General features: G+C 29.4%; 1 long non-coding RNA gene across 2 annotated transcripts; it reads right to left on the bottom strand.

Moving 5' to 3' along the window:
* Positions 1 to 11,115: 11,115 nt before the first annotated feature.
* LOC120074663 (uncharacterized) lies at positions 11,116 to 15,030 on the bottom strand. 2 transcript variants are annotated; one of them, XR_005481035.2, is made up of 3 exons: positions 14,757 to 15,030; positions 13,883 to 13,967; positions 11,116 to 11,684 (listed from the first exon to the last, which is right to left on the bottom strand). It is a non-coding gene; the product is annotated as an uncharacterized LOC120074663 (long non-coding RNA). The 2 variants fall into 2 exon arrangements; XR_016526950.1 differs by having other exon boundaries at positions 13,792 to 13,967; positions 14,757 to 15,026.
* Positions 15,031 to 16,466: the final 1,436 nt, after the last annotated feature.

The following is a 16,466-nucleotide window of genomic DNA, read 5'->3' as shown; positions in this document are numbered from 1 at the left end:
GATGGACAGTGCAACAGTGAAAGGAATGGGCTATGGAAGAAGAAATTTATTAAAATTAAAATTAAAAATATAATAATAATAATAATAAATCTTTTTGTAAGAGATTTTCAGAAGGGCACTGATTCCCACGTGCAAACTGTGGGCATGCACATGACAATGTGTAATAATGTATGACAATTTTGTACTCTTTGAGTTTAAAGCCAAAGGGAAGAAACTAGAGATTATTAGGGTTTATTTGGCCCCCGAGTTGGGAAAATACGAGTTTGTAAACTACATTCTTTGTTTAGCTCAAGAAGTTCGTGAATTTCACAATTAAAAAAACATTAATTTTATATTTGATCAACATCTTACACTATGACTAAACCGATCATAATTCAATTGACATTCGAGTGTATTAGAAACCCCACGAATTCTGTAGTTCGAATCCTTTTACTCCCAATTGTATTAAAAGAAAAAAAAAAATTTACACTGTGAGCCTAAGAGTTCATAACTTCTTACTTTTCACTCTCTTAGAGACCGTTGCTCTGGTTGCCTTTCTCAATATCAATACGAAACTCTTCATTGAAATCATACATATATATTTTACTAAATGGTCAAGTTATTATTATTTTTTTTTTTTTTTTTTGGCATTTGATAATTAATTAGTTTTTAGTTTTTAAAAAATAAGTATGTTTGTTGAGTTTTACACCATACAATAATATTACTTTTATTTCCTTTCCATTTTATAGTAACGGTTTTCGTTTTTTATATATGAAATTCAATTATAAATAATGTCGGTTTTTTTTTTTTTTTTATGTTTTACAGTTCAGTCCACATCAATTAATATCATAAAGTTTTCTTTAAATAATTATGAGAAAACAAACATGTATTGTTTTTGTTTTTTAAAAATTGAAAACAAAAAATATCAAACATCATATTATCTTTATCATTTTGGTTTAAAACTTGTAATATTATCTCTAATTTTTCTATAAACGTTTCAAAATTATTTTCAATGTACTATTGAATTAGCTGAGCTTTTCTCTTGCTCATCCTGTACTGAACTCTCATATTTTGATTAAATATATCTCTTTTGGTTTAAGATATGATGAGTTTACTATAAATATGTCAATCTAGTTGAGATATCTAGATGCATCTATTGATTCCATCGTCTCTTGTATATTATTTAAAAAATATATATTTTTAATATAGAAGATGTGTATTGAATTATCAGATGTGGAATGAATAAGATAATAACCTAGAACGATTCGACAACGTTTCGATCCCAATTTTTGAAAAGAAAGGAAAGTTAAAGGAGGGTTTTGTTTAAAAGACAATAGTTTCTCACATGTCTTATCTTCCTTTCAAGGTCTCTCTCATTCCTTTTGCCTTTTCAACCTCTGTGATTGTCATTGACAACATCCATCTCTTTTTTCTTTTTTCTTTTTTCTTTTTTCTTTTTTCTTTTTTTTTTCCTCTCTTTTTTATAATTTCTCCCTCTCTCTTAACTGTTTGGAACTGCAGTTAGACACTGACCCATTTTGTATTTTCTTGTTAAAACCAACAACTGTTTCTTTGAGATGTCCAATGTGTGTGTGCTGTTAAAATGTATTAATGTATGTTTTTTTTTTTTTTTTTTTAGTGCAATGTAAAGAGAGGAATATTGGTTGTATATATATAGATAAAGCTATGTTGTTTAGTAAGAAATTAGGGAATTTTCTCCCTCTCTCAAGTTATATTGTATATTTTTGTTTCTTAGAGTGAAAGTAGGGTTTTTCTTGTTGATATGTTAAAAGAAATAAGAATCCGAAATTCGATTAGTCTTATTTTACCAACATTATTTAAAATTAATTGTGTGTTTGGTTTAACTTTTCAATTGTTTAATTTTGATTATAAATCATTTAGAAAAAAAAATTTAAGTGTCAGATAACCATTCAAGATAGCTTTTGAAATACTTTAGAAGTTTATTTTAAACCATTTTATAAAAAAAAAAATAAATAAATAAATATGATTTTTCTGAAAAATATTTTTTTCTTTAGTTAATCCTCTTAAGTTGGATTATATGTTTATTTGAGTTGGCTAGATTTGCAAATTAATTAAACTTAATTGAATTACATGAACATTATGTATGTACTTTTTTACTAAGAGGTCAGACATTTTGAGTCTGATAAAACAAAAATCTATTGGGATATGTTCCTAAGCCTTAGGCACTTTATGTTAAGATAAATTAACCGAAAGAATATCATTGTAAGAGTTACTAAAATATATGAAATTTTAAAATTTCAAGTGTTAACCTTTTTTTTTTTTTTTTTAAGGAAATTCTCTCAAATAGTAAAATTGTTAGAAAATATTTATAAGATATAGTAAAATTTTAGAACTATTAATTATAGACGTTGATAGATACTGATAGACTTCTACTAGTATTTATCAACGCTATCATTGTCTATCAGCATCTATCATTGATAGTTTTAAAATTTTGTATATTTTGTAAATATTTTAGTTCATTTTCTATATTTAAAAATAATGTTTTTTTTTAATTATTTTCTTTTTACTCCTCTAGCGATAATATTTAATAAAAACTTTGCTCATTTTCTTCTAATTATTTTAAAGTGTTCACATGTTTTTTATGGAAACAATTGAATTCTTAATTTGACAGATTTTAAAAATAGTCTTAAAAGGTAAAATAACTAAATAAAGAAATTTATAAATGAAACTAATGTCTCGCTTAACTTAAAAAAAAAAATTAAATAGATACTAAATTGGAGTCTTGACTTTTTAATATATATATATATATATATATATATATATACCAATTAGAAATCAAAAGAAAAATAATAATTATATTAATTTAAATCCTGAACTTTTTTGAATTATTTTGTTATTTTACAATTGTTATTACCTAATTAACTTTCATATACATTTGTAAGACTATTTTTAATGTCAATATTAATGTTAATTAGAGATAAATTAATAAATATGAAATACATAGTACCGCTTTTTCATTAAATTTGAGTGATCGTTTTTTTTCGATATGCTCACGCTCCTCTATTTTTCTCTACTTATTTTAAAAGGAAATACATGACAATTTTGTTTCCTTCTTTGGTGAGATTTTTGGTGAAGCTTAATTTTATTTATGAAATTAACTTTTTTCCCTTTAATTTTTGAAACAAATAAAAACGGTTTAACTATACCTATTGGGACAATCCCGTTTCCTATTTTTTATAAAGAAAAATAAATTAATTTCCTTTTAATGACAGTTAATCAAAATCATAGATTTAATGACACTAAACTATTGTCAATAACCTTTTCAATATACAAAAATCTCCTTGTTTCTCTATAAAAAAAAGTGTGCATCTAGCATTTTATGACACATTTCTTTTCTGGTCTCTTAATTTGGTTTAACTATAGTGTCATGAAAACTCTTTTTTTTCCTTAGTCGACGTTAACGTATTATCGTCGCTGAATCATAATATTGACATGATTAAATAATCTTATACATGTTTACTTAACTAAAATAAGAAAAGAAACAAAGAGCTGGTGAGACAGCAAAATCAAAGCTACTGAAGGAAAAACATTGTGCTAGATTTTGGAAGTGGCTATTGGACATATTTGATATTTCAAAATCAAAGTTGTTATTATTCAAACTTTTTATCCTCTTCTTTTCCAATTTCAGAAAGTGAATCTTTGAAGATAAATTGAATAATATATATATATATAATATAAGAACCATTAATACAGTATATAGGTTGGCTGCTTCACATTCCATATCACTTTTGGATATGTTTTGCACAGTATATATATAGCTATGATCTTCTACAATATATGTATGAGTTTGTCCAATGCCCTTTTTCCCTCTTTACATGGTAAAATAAATTATTTTTCCCTTCAAATCAATCCTACTTCTTTTGGTGGGGAATGTTTCAAGTCCCACATTAACTATACACTAGAACCAGAACTAAAATCAAAATAGTATAAAGTAATCATGGGTTAAAATATGTCATCATAAATAGTATAAAGTCATGCTCTAGATTTAGTTTAGGTCATTGGTGATTGATATGGATGCACCAACTTTCTTGAAGTTGGAAGTTTGATCTCGATCTTAACAACTGATGATGTGTACTAAAGAAAAATGATTTAGTTGGATCGGTAGAAGCATTTGAATAAAATAGTGGTGAGCCTAAAAAAAATTAGTACTCATTTGGTTTGTGGTTACGTTGAACACTCTATTGATGAACATATGGTGTGTTCGGCTAGAAGAGGAGTTGGGTAGATAAGAGTAAGTAAATTTGAGGAATATGAAATTAATAGATAAAATGACTAATTAAGGAGAGGTTTAGTGATTTTTTGTAGGAGAAGTAGATCATCATTATGGGAGAAAATGAAGATGATCAAGTACTACAATAGCTATAAAAACGAAAAGAAAAAAGTGATAGACAATTTTATGATACATCCATATAAATAAAATCTAGGAAAAATATCAATTTCCATCCCTAAATTTTGGGTTATATCAATTTAGACCTTGAACTATCAATTTAAACTCTGAATTTTCGTAAAGTGTATCTACATATATACACTCTTCATTCATTCTGTTTGAGTCTTATAATTTTATCAATTAAACCTCTACACTTTTATAAATAAGTCAAGTAAACTCTCAATTAAAATAACATGCATAGGCTTACATCAAAATAAGTCATTTATTTCTATTCAATGAAGTAAATAGTATCAAACTTTTATTAATGTGGATGAAACTAAAAGTTTATTTATGTTCTTTTTATTTTCCTTGGTTGATTATTGTTTTTAACATGACACATTGGGAAAAGACCAAATCAAGATTTAGTTATCAATACCAAGATTTTGATTGTTGTGACATTAAAGAATCTAAAAGACTGTTTTGAATGATTATTTGTGTTTGTCCAATAATTCTCTATTCTAAGATCTCATTTTTCTCTCTTACCTTAAAAGAGTATTATAAACATAAGGTTGTTTTCAAATAAATTAAAATAAATCAATTTATTTATAAATATAACAAAATATCACTGTCTATTAGAGTAAACCGCGATAGAATTCTATCACTAAATGATAAAATTCTATCACGGTCTATTGCGGTCTATCATTGATAGACAGTAATATTTTGCTATATTTCAAAATATTTTTAACTGTTTTATCATTTAAAATAATTACACCAGACATAATCTTTTTTTTTTTTCGTGTGTGTTTTTCATTTACATTTTAATTGTATTTCTTTTGAGGTTTGAGAAACATTTATGTCATGATTTAATTCTTTAATTATCAAAATTACAAATTTAATCAGAATTTTTTTTTAAATCTTTTAACACACATAAATTTTTGTATAATAGAATAGAGAGATTTTAAAAAATTTGAATTTATCAAAAATATACTCGATAAAAAATTGAAAGTTTCACAATCTGTTATACAATCTGTCCAAAAAAAACATATTATATTCTTATGAAAATTGTAATATAGCCCAATGTAAATTTATATATATAATTGTTTAAAAAGAGTATATATATAAATAAATAAATAAAAAGATTTTTTTTTTTTTTTGGTTGAGTGGGAGGGGACAAGCGTGGGGCTGTCTCGTCATATCAGAGTACTGCCTGTCTTCTCTTTGACTCTGTCTTCTCTCTTCTTTTCACTTTTTTTTTTTAATTTTTTTTTTTATAAACAAACTATCACTCATTTATTTGATTTTTTTTTCCTAACTCAACATTGGGTTCTTGCTTTTCATGGATGTTTAATTAATGTCCCTAATTTTTTTTTAGAGTAGTGGTTGTAGCCCCGACTATACTTATATCCTTATTCATTTATCATCGGATAAAAAGATAATAATTTAATTTTTTGGAAAAATCAAAATTTCTTGACACATGTCAATTTTTAATTGAATAATTGATGGACTATACAAAAATAGGTATAGTCCGGTTACACCCAAATATATATTTTTTTTTTTTTATCTTTTATTAGTTTCTTGAACCAAGAATTAAAACATCAATATCAACTTAGTATATTGAGATCTCAATATTTATGAATTCATTTTTAAAAAAAATTTATTAACCAAAAAAACTTAAAAAGCTATCTTAATTATCTAAGAAAGTTATAAAACCTAATGATTTTTGTAAACCAAGAAACTTATAAAAACTATCTTAATGTAAAAAGGGTACTCTCATTTTTTTAGATTAGACATAGATCTTATATATATATTCATTTTGGGAACTAATTGAAAAATTTTTGAGATTGAAGATGTAGCCCAAATGATGAGCTATGGGCCACCTTTGGAATTTGAGGAGAAAGATATGGGCCATTGTTAATTGATCCAGCCCACTATTCTTCTAGCCCAAACATGGGTACCATTACTCCCAAATTACTTTCTTCTCCCTCTACTACTTACATGCTTACAGATTAGGAGGCGTTTGGCCCAAGTTAGGTTGGGTTGGGTGGGTAAAAAAACTCACCTACCGTTTGGTTCACCAATTATTAAAGAGGTTTATTATCTTGTTATTCGTGTTAACTCACATTTCTCACCTCGTTATACGCATCAACACTCCCAATTACTCTATTCCTATAATAATTATCAACTCAACTCTACGCGTCAAATGCCCCTTTGAGGATCAAACTTTTATATGCCTAATTTAAGGGTAGTGTTGTCGGGGTAGTATTGTCAGTAACATAGATATTTAAGAGGGGGAAATATGCATTTTTTGTCGTCGATTTTGGGTCTAGTTTTTATTAGATACTAAGTTTCAAAATTATATTTTAGTTTTCAAGTTTTGGTGCTTAGGTTTTAAAATGTAGCAATTTACGCCTTGAAATTTGGATTTTGTTTCAATTTAGTCTTTATGTTTTAGAATTTACACTTTTAATCTTGATTTTATACTAAATACCTACTTTTAGTATCGGACATTAATGTCTATTAATTAGTTTAAAATAATTATGAAATAAAAATTTTAATTTTAATATGATGAAAAATAGTGAAGCATATTTAATTAAGAATTGTAAAATTTTTAAAATTAATTAATAGACTATATTAAAGATGGAAAGTGATTATTTTGTGAAAAATCAAAATTAATTAAGAGTGTAAATCTATGGATCAAATTGATACAAAATTCAAATCTTAACAGTAAAATGGTAACATTTTGAAAATTTATATTAAATAGAAGCTAAACTCAAAATTTAAATACTAATAGCGTAACATTTTGAAATTTGAAGACCAAATAAAAACTAAACAAAAATATCTAAGAAGCAAAAAGATATTTTTCTCAATATTTAATTTCCCAACAATATCAAATTTAAAACCATTATTGCTCATAGGATAATATTAAAAGAGTGTTACCAATGCACTTATGCATTGACCAGAATCAAACTCGAAAATTTAGAAATACAATTATAAACGTTTTAGAGTAATGATTTGTGATGAGACAGAAAAGCTATAAAACTACGTTACGATATCAAATTCTTAGGTACCGAACACAAAAACAAAACACAAAATAGAACGATAACTATTGGTGATGCCAAATTTTGAATAAAAAAAATATACATGATCTTCATATGATACCAACAGTAAATTTGTTTGAAAGAGAGAAGGACGTGGTCTACAAAAGAGAAAACCTACAAATTGGTGTGGTGCTTGCTACACGTACTCCAATGTTTAAGTTAGAGAGTGAAAGAGTGCGGAAACTAGAGATTTTGAGAATATGACTATTATCTCATATGAAGTTATAATGATGTATTTATAGAGAAAATTGACCTAGGTTATTCTCTAGGATTTCAGAGTCGTCTTAGATAATTAGATTATCTATCGAGTCAAGGGATGTGCCCAATTTCATTAGGTCCCTAAAAATAATCCCTTTGGGTCAGAGGATGCTTTAAGCATGCCTCGTTAGCCAGAGCAGGCTAGCTTAAACAATCCTCTTTTCCTAAGTCCATTTTGGTCCTAAATTGTCACTTTTGACCAGTTTCATGCTTTATTCTAGATTTTGTCGTCCCTAATGCCAGATGTCAATTATACCCTTCGATCCAAAATCACACATAACAACTATATTGTAATATCAACGAGAAATTACACGAAAGTCTTTTGAGATGACCATCTCTCTCACGAATCCCACAATGGACACACCCTTAAAAACCCCAACTTTCCTTATTTAGATTAAAAAACATTTTTGGTCTCTAATTTTCATGAAAGTAACAATTTAGTCCCTTGATTTAGTTTCTATACTTTCCATTTTGTAACAATTTACTTTCAAATTTATAACAATTAAAGCCACAACGTAAACTATTCTATCAAAATCAGATGCAATGAAATGTTGTGTATGACAATTTTAGCAACAAGTGAGAAGTATCAAGGAAATCCACTCCTAATTATTTATAACATGTAGCTACTAGTTGTGCTTACAACGATCAACCGTGCCATTTTCCTTATACATAACCCTATAAAACCATTGGCTCCCAATAGCATCATACCCTTTTGGTAAAGAAACAATACTTCAAGCATCAATTCTTTCCATGGGTTGCAATTTTTTCGTTCATGGCATGGCTCCAATGAGCAAAACAGACAGCTTGATGACAATAAAAGTCAAATAAGACTAAGAATATCAATCATATGACAAATAGTTCTTCAATGGATAAACAGAAGAAGGGTTGTCGGAACTAATATTGACCAAAAAATATTACAAGTAGTAACAATATGAGGCATATCAACAGCATTATACATGCATCAGCTACATTAGGATCATCCTCAAGCTTAGATGATATGCCAACCTGTTATCACTGGGTCTTGTAACAACAAAGTGATCAATAACTCAAGGACAAAGTTCAGTTTTGAACATTTTTCAGAGGGTGACATGTTATAGTTTAGTTAATATTATTGTCATTGACAATGATATCATTTTTTTTATTATAATATTGAGTTGAACTTAATTTGTTGTTGTTATTATTTTGGCCAAATTTGTATAAACTTGTACAAATAACAAGTTTCACTACGTGCCGACGGAGATCTATGGAAAACCGGTGATGACAATCCACGGGAACACCCACACGCCGACGAATACCGGTGACGACAACCCATGAATTGATGTGCACGACCAAGCTAAGAGCACCAGTGGCGATAACCCACGAACTGAAGTCAACCGACCAACTGAGAGAGGAGAGAGTTATGTTTAGTAAAGTGAAGAGAGTACCACTGAGAGGGTTATGTTTTGGTAAAGTGAAGTGAAAGGATCGTGCATGCTAAGAGAAGAGGGAAATAAATTTTTAATAAAGTTTAAAAAAAATGAAAGACCTTTATTGTCGGTTTTAACCGACATTGTAGGCCATCTTCAATGTTGGTTTAAAACTGACATTAAAGATCCATTTTTTTAACCGACATTATACATCCGAGACCACTATTTTCAACCGACATTGACGTCCAAAATTGTTATGGTGTTTAGTTCTTGAATTTTGAGGTTTGTATTTATTTTTAGTCTATGAACTTTTATAAATGTTTAATAGATCTCTAAAGTTTCAATTTTGCATCCAATAGGTCCCTAAACTTGTATATAATATAAGTTCTCAAATTTTTAATGCACATCCCTAAATTTTGAATTTTGTATATATCAGGTCCTTTAACTTATTTACTGGTTATTAAAAATCACAAATCTACTAGATATAAAATTGAATATTTAGAGTTTAATTAGATGTATGATAAAAATGACTAAATTATAAGTTTAGTCTATATACTTTGAAATTTGTATCGATTTCAATTCTAAACTTTCAAAAGTATCAATCATAGTATTAAATTTCCATCGATATGTTGATATTTTTACGTTTTCATGGTTCAATAACTACACGAGGGGTGAAACAATATTTCCATTATATTTTAGAAAAATCTACGAAATATAAAAATATGCAACAAAATGACAATAATATAAATATAGTATAAATAATAGAAATATTAATTTGTTTAAAAATCATAAAAGATTTTTTACTAATTTAAATTTATTTTCTGTATTTTTTATGTAATTTTTCCAAAAATATCTATAGACATCGATATTTTATCAATATTTTCATCAACATTTTCATAAAATTAGGATCTCGATATTTATATTGGCATTGACATTTTAAACTTTAGTGTCAATAGGGTCTCCGAACATTCGATTTTACTTTCAATACTCCCTAGAAACTTATAAAGTATATATATTAGGTCCTTAATGATATTTTATTCAGATTGGGTGTTTGGATGGTCTTTGTACATAATGCAATGGACATGAATCAATCTACAAACTTTACTATATTTTCATGAAAGTTAAAAAAAATTGCCCTATGTTACCAAATTTGAAATTCACTTTTAGGCTTTAGCTATAGATTTGTTTGGAGGGGGTATCTTTTTCCAATTTTTTTTCATATTGAATTTTAGATTTAAACAACTATTTGGCAATTTTTATCTTAGATTCAAGAAAGTGTGATATGAATACTTCCACCCCATTCAAGAACTTGGGTCAAGGAAAATCAATAAAATTTGAGAGGTTCGTTCCACTTACTTTTTATATATATATATATATATATATATATTAAAAAGAACATGGATTAAAGTTGAAATAATAAAATCAAGTACGTTTCGAGCTTCATTCAAGACAAGTATAGGCTAATAAAACAAAACACTACTATAGAAATTAGATTACTTGACGTTTTTTTAATGTCAAGTTAAGAGTATACTTGATGCTAATAAAAGCGTCGAGTATTCGACTGTCAAGTATAATGTGATAACTTGATACTGAAAAAAGTCTAGAGAAATATTTTTTGACACAATTTCCGTGTCAAGAAATATAATAAACTTGACACTGATGACATGTCAAGTGTATTAATTTTTAACACTTATTACATATCGTATGTGATTACTCTTGACATTTTTTATTTGTCAAATATATTTTTATCTTGACACGAAATAATGGTCAAGTAATCTAATTCTTGACACATTTCCAATGTAATCTATGCTTTTTTCCAAATTAAACATTCGAATTTAATTTCCATTTCACATTTCCTGCGTTACATGTGTTCCAATAAGACAATTTCATCAAATAAAATAAACAGTTGCACATATTTCAAGTCTATATATCAACCCAATATATCCAACGTAACAATTCACAATACTAAAACAAACAATTCCATTCTTCTATTACCTTCCATGTATATGAACGATTCCAAAATTTACAAAATTAATCGTACAATAGTATATACTCTATCAACCCATCCCAATACATGATAATTCCAAAATTGTAAGACCAATCTATATGTGCAATGTATTCCAAAAATTACAAGACTAAAATTCTATCCTCCACCACACATTTCTTTGAAGTATACAACCTATAATGGCTTAACAAAACATTTACACAAAAAAAAGTTTTGGGCATTCCCATGTAGCCACATACACAAAATTTATAGGAAGCCCATCAGATATAGCGACCTAAATATTCAGCCCATTCCACGTGTACTTCATCCAATTCAAGTTGCGAGTACGAGCTCCTCGTATCAATCCATAAAACATAAAAAGTCAAATATATATTTATTTATTATTTACACTATTTATAATGTTACAATATATATAAGTAGTTTAAAGACATACTGCATCTGTGATAATATTCTTCTCTTTAGCCACGATTTTTTTGCATATATCTTATAACATAATACCCACATTCGACAATTCCCACTTGTAAAGGACACTGCAATACAAAGCCAATAATTAATACATATCATATAGATGCACTAAATAAACATCATTCTATACACAATTCAACTTTCAACAAACACCAAAATTAACTAATTCACTCTAGCAACACAACGAAGAATGTGACATTGTTTAATAAGTAACCTATCAACATAAGTACATTACTTAATATATACATAGAACTTTTGAATCCGAAGATTGAGAACTAGTTGTCTATTTGGAGGGTCATACAATTATTGTTTAAGAAAACTTGCAAAAAAGATATGATTACTTAACTATAAAATAGAAAATTTAAAAATAAATTAATCAAATCTCAAAAAAGCTTGCACAAAGCTTACAATTGAGAATGTAATTCAAATACTCAAAACAAAATCAAAATAAGAATTAAAGCAATCATCCCTACCAAATCTTATTTATAAGAGACTCCGAATACATTATTTTACCTAATGGACCATTAATTAATATGAAGGAAAAAATCAACTCTTCTCTATGATAAAATTGAACTTTACCTTGTTATTTGATTATTAAACAACACCTAAAACTTTATGACATTCAAGGTTACTACAAGGTTACATGTTGAAACATAGTGAAACTAGGATTTAGATTTTCCTGAGAAAGAAGAATTAACAAGCACTCGAGATCAACATAATAATTTTAGAGAAATCTTAGTTTGAATTTGAAAATAGAAATTAATAATTCTAAAAGGATAAGCACAAACATAAAATCAGAAACATATGAAAAAAAGAAGAAAAGAAGATCAAAAGTTAGGTTCGAAATGCTAATCGCTCATGCACAAACACTCGTGTATATTGTAAAACAAAATCAAAGCTAAGAAAGTAAAGCAAGTTGAAGTCCACAAAAATGACAGAAATCTTAAACATACAATTCAATACAATGTCACCACAAGAGTACTAAGTGTCATAATAAAACAAAAGCTTTTGGGTTTCAGAACTGGATCAATGTGCTTTTCTTTATTAGATCAAATAGTCCATTCATGCACCAACAAACTGCAATTTTATAACAAAGAAACATTCATATATAATAAAAATAATTCTTCAGTTCTATGGAACAATGCCAAAAACTGTTAATTAGGAGAAGTCTTTCTCAAAACAAGCAAATTCGAAGAAGTTGACTATGAAAGATTTTTCAAACCAACGGGATATTAGAGAAATTCTACAACTCCTTAACTTCCTTCTTTATACTAATAAGAGGAAATACGTTTGTTACCCCCATAGATAAAGAAAACTAAGGTAAACAATGCAACTTATGTATTCACTTTAAAGCACTTGAATTCTACGGTAGAAAATAACAAGGTATTTAAGTGAATTTTATTGAGTTTTTGTGAAATTAAAGACCCAATGACATTCTTGGTAATTATGAGCAAATGACATTTTTGTAAATATATCTATCTTGTTCATTTAGAGCTGAAATTGTGACTCTTTACACAGCTGAAGAGGCGCAGCCGACTAAGTGAAAAAGGGCAGTGGCCGACTTGAGGGAAATGAGAGCAGCGAGCGTGACGACCGGGGTTTTTCCGTGGGTGCTCACCGGTCAGTGAGCGTTGGTTATCGTCCAGAACGGGTATCATTCGACTGTGGGTCTGTCGGTGGGTGTGTGTTCTGTTCGGGCGTGGGTGTTGCTCGGCGTGGTTCCAACAGTGGACGATTGCGTCCAACGAGGAGGCTGCTCGATTTTATGCCGTGTAGGCTGGGAGCATAGCGTGGGTATCGTCTGGTGGTTCGCCGGTTAGAGACGGATAGCACACTTGTTTTGAGCTATTTTGCAGCGGGTTGTTCTCAATTTCAGATGTGACGTTGTGTGCAGATCTCTCGATATCAGTGGATATTGAAATTACATATTGGTGATTATTGTTGATTATCTATAATTGTAAATTTCTTATTGCTCATAATAAAATTAATTCGAGCTAGTTCTCAGAGTAGATGTAGACCAAACTGGTCGAACCACTATATATTCTTTACTACTTTGTTTGCGTTTTGTTTGGCATCTAAGTTAGGTTAAAAAACTCTCACGTCTATTTTTTTTTTTTTTTTCACTTCTCAAAGTCACTATCAAAAGGACCTTAATAACAAATAAATCCGTACCAGTTTCGATAACATTTTAAGCACAAAGAACGGTTGCAGTTGGGCAAAACAACCATGTGGTTAAACTCCAAACTCATCCCTTCTATTGTACCTGGAATTGCAGACTTCTTTTTGCTTTCTATCTTCCAATTCTATGATGCTTTTTTGAAGTTGCAGAAGAGAAGGGAAGATTACCACTGTGGATGAGAAAAGGCCAATCCATTAGAACACCAACCAGAAAAGAAGGAGAAAAATAAGTTAGAAAGCTAGGTTCCAAAACAATTTCATTGCAACAAAATTTAGTAAAAAGTTCTCTTAGGCTGCACTCACTCACCATAAAACTCTCTAATGCTTGCTTTTCTTAAATGGACATGGTAGTCTTTTCATCTAGATAAGTTTGCATCATAGCATGGTTGCACATGACAAGAACTAATTAGATTATGATTACCTCCAATGTCAACAAATTGAACATCAGACTTCCTTCTCTTTTTTTTTCAAAGAAAATTATTTAGTTGTCAACAGGATATAATTTAAGGTTAGTAAAGATATGGGCCTTCAATTGGAGAAAAAATCAAGACAACATAAACACACAAAACTAAGATCAATAGCCAATTGGTCATCACTGCCAAATAGAACCAAAATGAAAAATGCATACATTATACATACCACATAGATAAGGATTCTTAGCAGTCCCAATACGGCAGCAATGTAACAATCAATCCAGTGAAAAAGGAAAAAGGGAACAACAGGTCTATATGATAATCTCATTTGAATACAAGCTCCATCACTCTCTCTTGGATAGTCTAAAGCTAGTAGTTGTGGAGATTTATTTATTTTAAAGAATGAGTGCTGGGTGGCAGAGCAGTAAAAAGAAGAATGCTTTGTTAAAAAGAGCTAAAGGAATATGGAGTCGAACGGAAGTGAAAACAATTTTTAAGTGAGAACGGAACCACCGGAGTCGAACGAAAACTTCACTTAAACTTCACCTGAGTCGAAGTCGAACGTCTTGGAAGCTTCACCAAAGTCAAACGTTTTGGAAGCTTCACCGGAGTCGAACGATTTGGAAGATTCACTAAAGTCGAACGATATCCAAGCTTCATTGAAGGAGTCGAACGATTTCTAAGATTCATCGGAGTTGAATCTGAGAAATCGAACGCACAAGAGGGTTTGAGATTATGGGAGCTGCAAAATCGTGAAGGCGCAAGAAGAAGGGTTTGGGATTTTTTTTTCTGATATTTAAAATATGTCGATTAAAAATCCAAAGAGGTCAAAATTGGACCTTTACTATTAATATACTTGTTTTCAAAATTTATTAGGGAAATAAAGTTGTTTTGAAACTTATTAGAGAAATACTGTTGTTTTGGGAGATCAAGGCTAGAGGTCGAGGGTTAAGGATTCAATTAATGTAAAGGTCGAACGTTGAGAACTCGACAAACAAAGAAAAACATGGAAACAATATATATATTAGGGTTGTCGAAGGTTGAAGTTTCGACATATATGAAAACAATATGTAGATTAGGGTTGTCGAAGGTTGAAGTTTCGACATACATAAGTCGTAACTTCAACACTCAACAAGGAAGATAAGTGGGCTGAAGGAAATCTCGCTAATTTTGTGATGAAGATTTCGCTCAAGAAGAAAATCTTGCTAATTTTGTGATGAGGATCTCGCTCTAAAAGGGAATCTCGCTAGAAATGTGGGCTGAATCTCGCTGGTAAGATGAGCATCGCTAGGAAGACAGTTTGTTAAAGAAATGCTTGATCTCGCTCATGAGGAGGATCTCGCTCATAAGGGTAAATTCACTCAGGACATGTAATGTGAGGTCCTATCACCATGTTCCCCTGCTTAGATTCCCCTGCGCGATTCCCTACATGCATTGACCGACTGCATGCATGCTCCCTCTGCCCGCCACTAATCCGATTCCCTACATGCATTGATGCATGCATGCCCCTCTGCCATAGCCTTAATGCCTCTTCAACCACCCCAAACCCGTGGGTCGAGTGTTCCCTACATCCTTTTAAACCCCCATCCTCTTCATTTTTGCTCACTCACTCTCTCGATAATTTTTGCTCACTTACTCCCTCGATAGCTCACTGCCCTTGATTTTTCTCACTCCTCCCCCCTTGATTTGCTCACTGCCCCTTCATAGCTCATTGCCCCTCACTACCTTCGAAAATAAGCCTTCGAAATCATCTTTCTCTCCTCCCATTTCTCTTCTTGTATGTATTTCGTTTAATACAAATTATTCTCATACAACTATACTGATTCATTACCCTACTAAATTATTATTTTTTTTAAGAATAATTATACATTTTATTTTTGTTCTTATATTATTATTTTTTTATAGATTCTAATTTTTTTAAAATTTTTTGTAGTTGTTGTCAAATAACAAATAACAGGAAAAAAGGGTGAACGTTGTCACTTTGAAGGAAAAAAGAGGACTACCGTCGAATCTGTGAGTTGAACTTATGATATTTGAAAAGTTCGGTTTATTCTTATGATATTTGATTTATTTAGTATTAACTTTGATGTTTATAGTGTTAAAATGTTTAGTTTATTGTTATGTTTAAGAAGTTGATATTTATAGTTTAATACAAAATTATTGTGATAGTTAACAAGTTTAGTATAGTTTCAAAAGTTTAATATAGTTTGAAAATTTTAGTTTATTCATATGAAAATTATTGTTGTTATGTTTATT

Source organism: Benincasa hispida, unplaced genomic scaffold, assembly GCF_027475165.1.
Source record: "Benincasa hispida cultivar pf3 unplaced genomic scaffold, pf3_genome.v1.1 HicScf237, whole genome shotgun sequence".
Taxonomy (NCBI): Eukaryota; Viridiplantae; Streptophyta; class Magnoliopsida; order Cucurbitales; family Cucurbitaceae; genus Benincasa; species Benincasa hispida.
The sequence above is the reverse complement of the archived record's forward strand: the minus strand, read 5'-3'. Positions and strand labels throughout refer to the sequence as shown.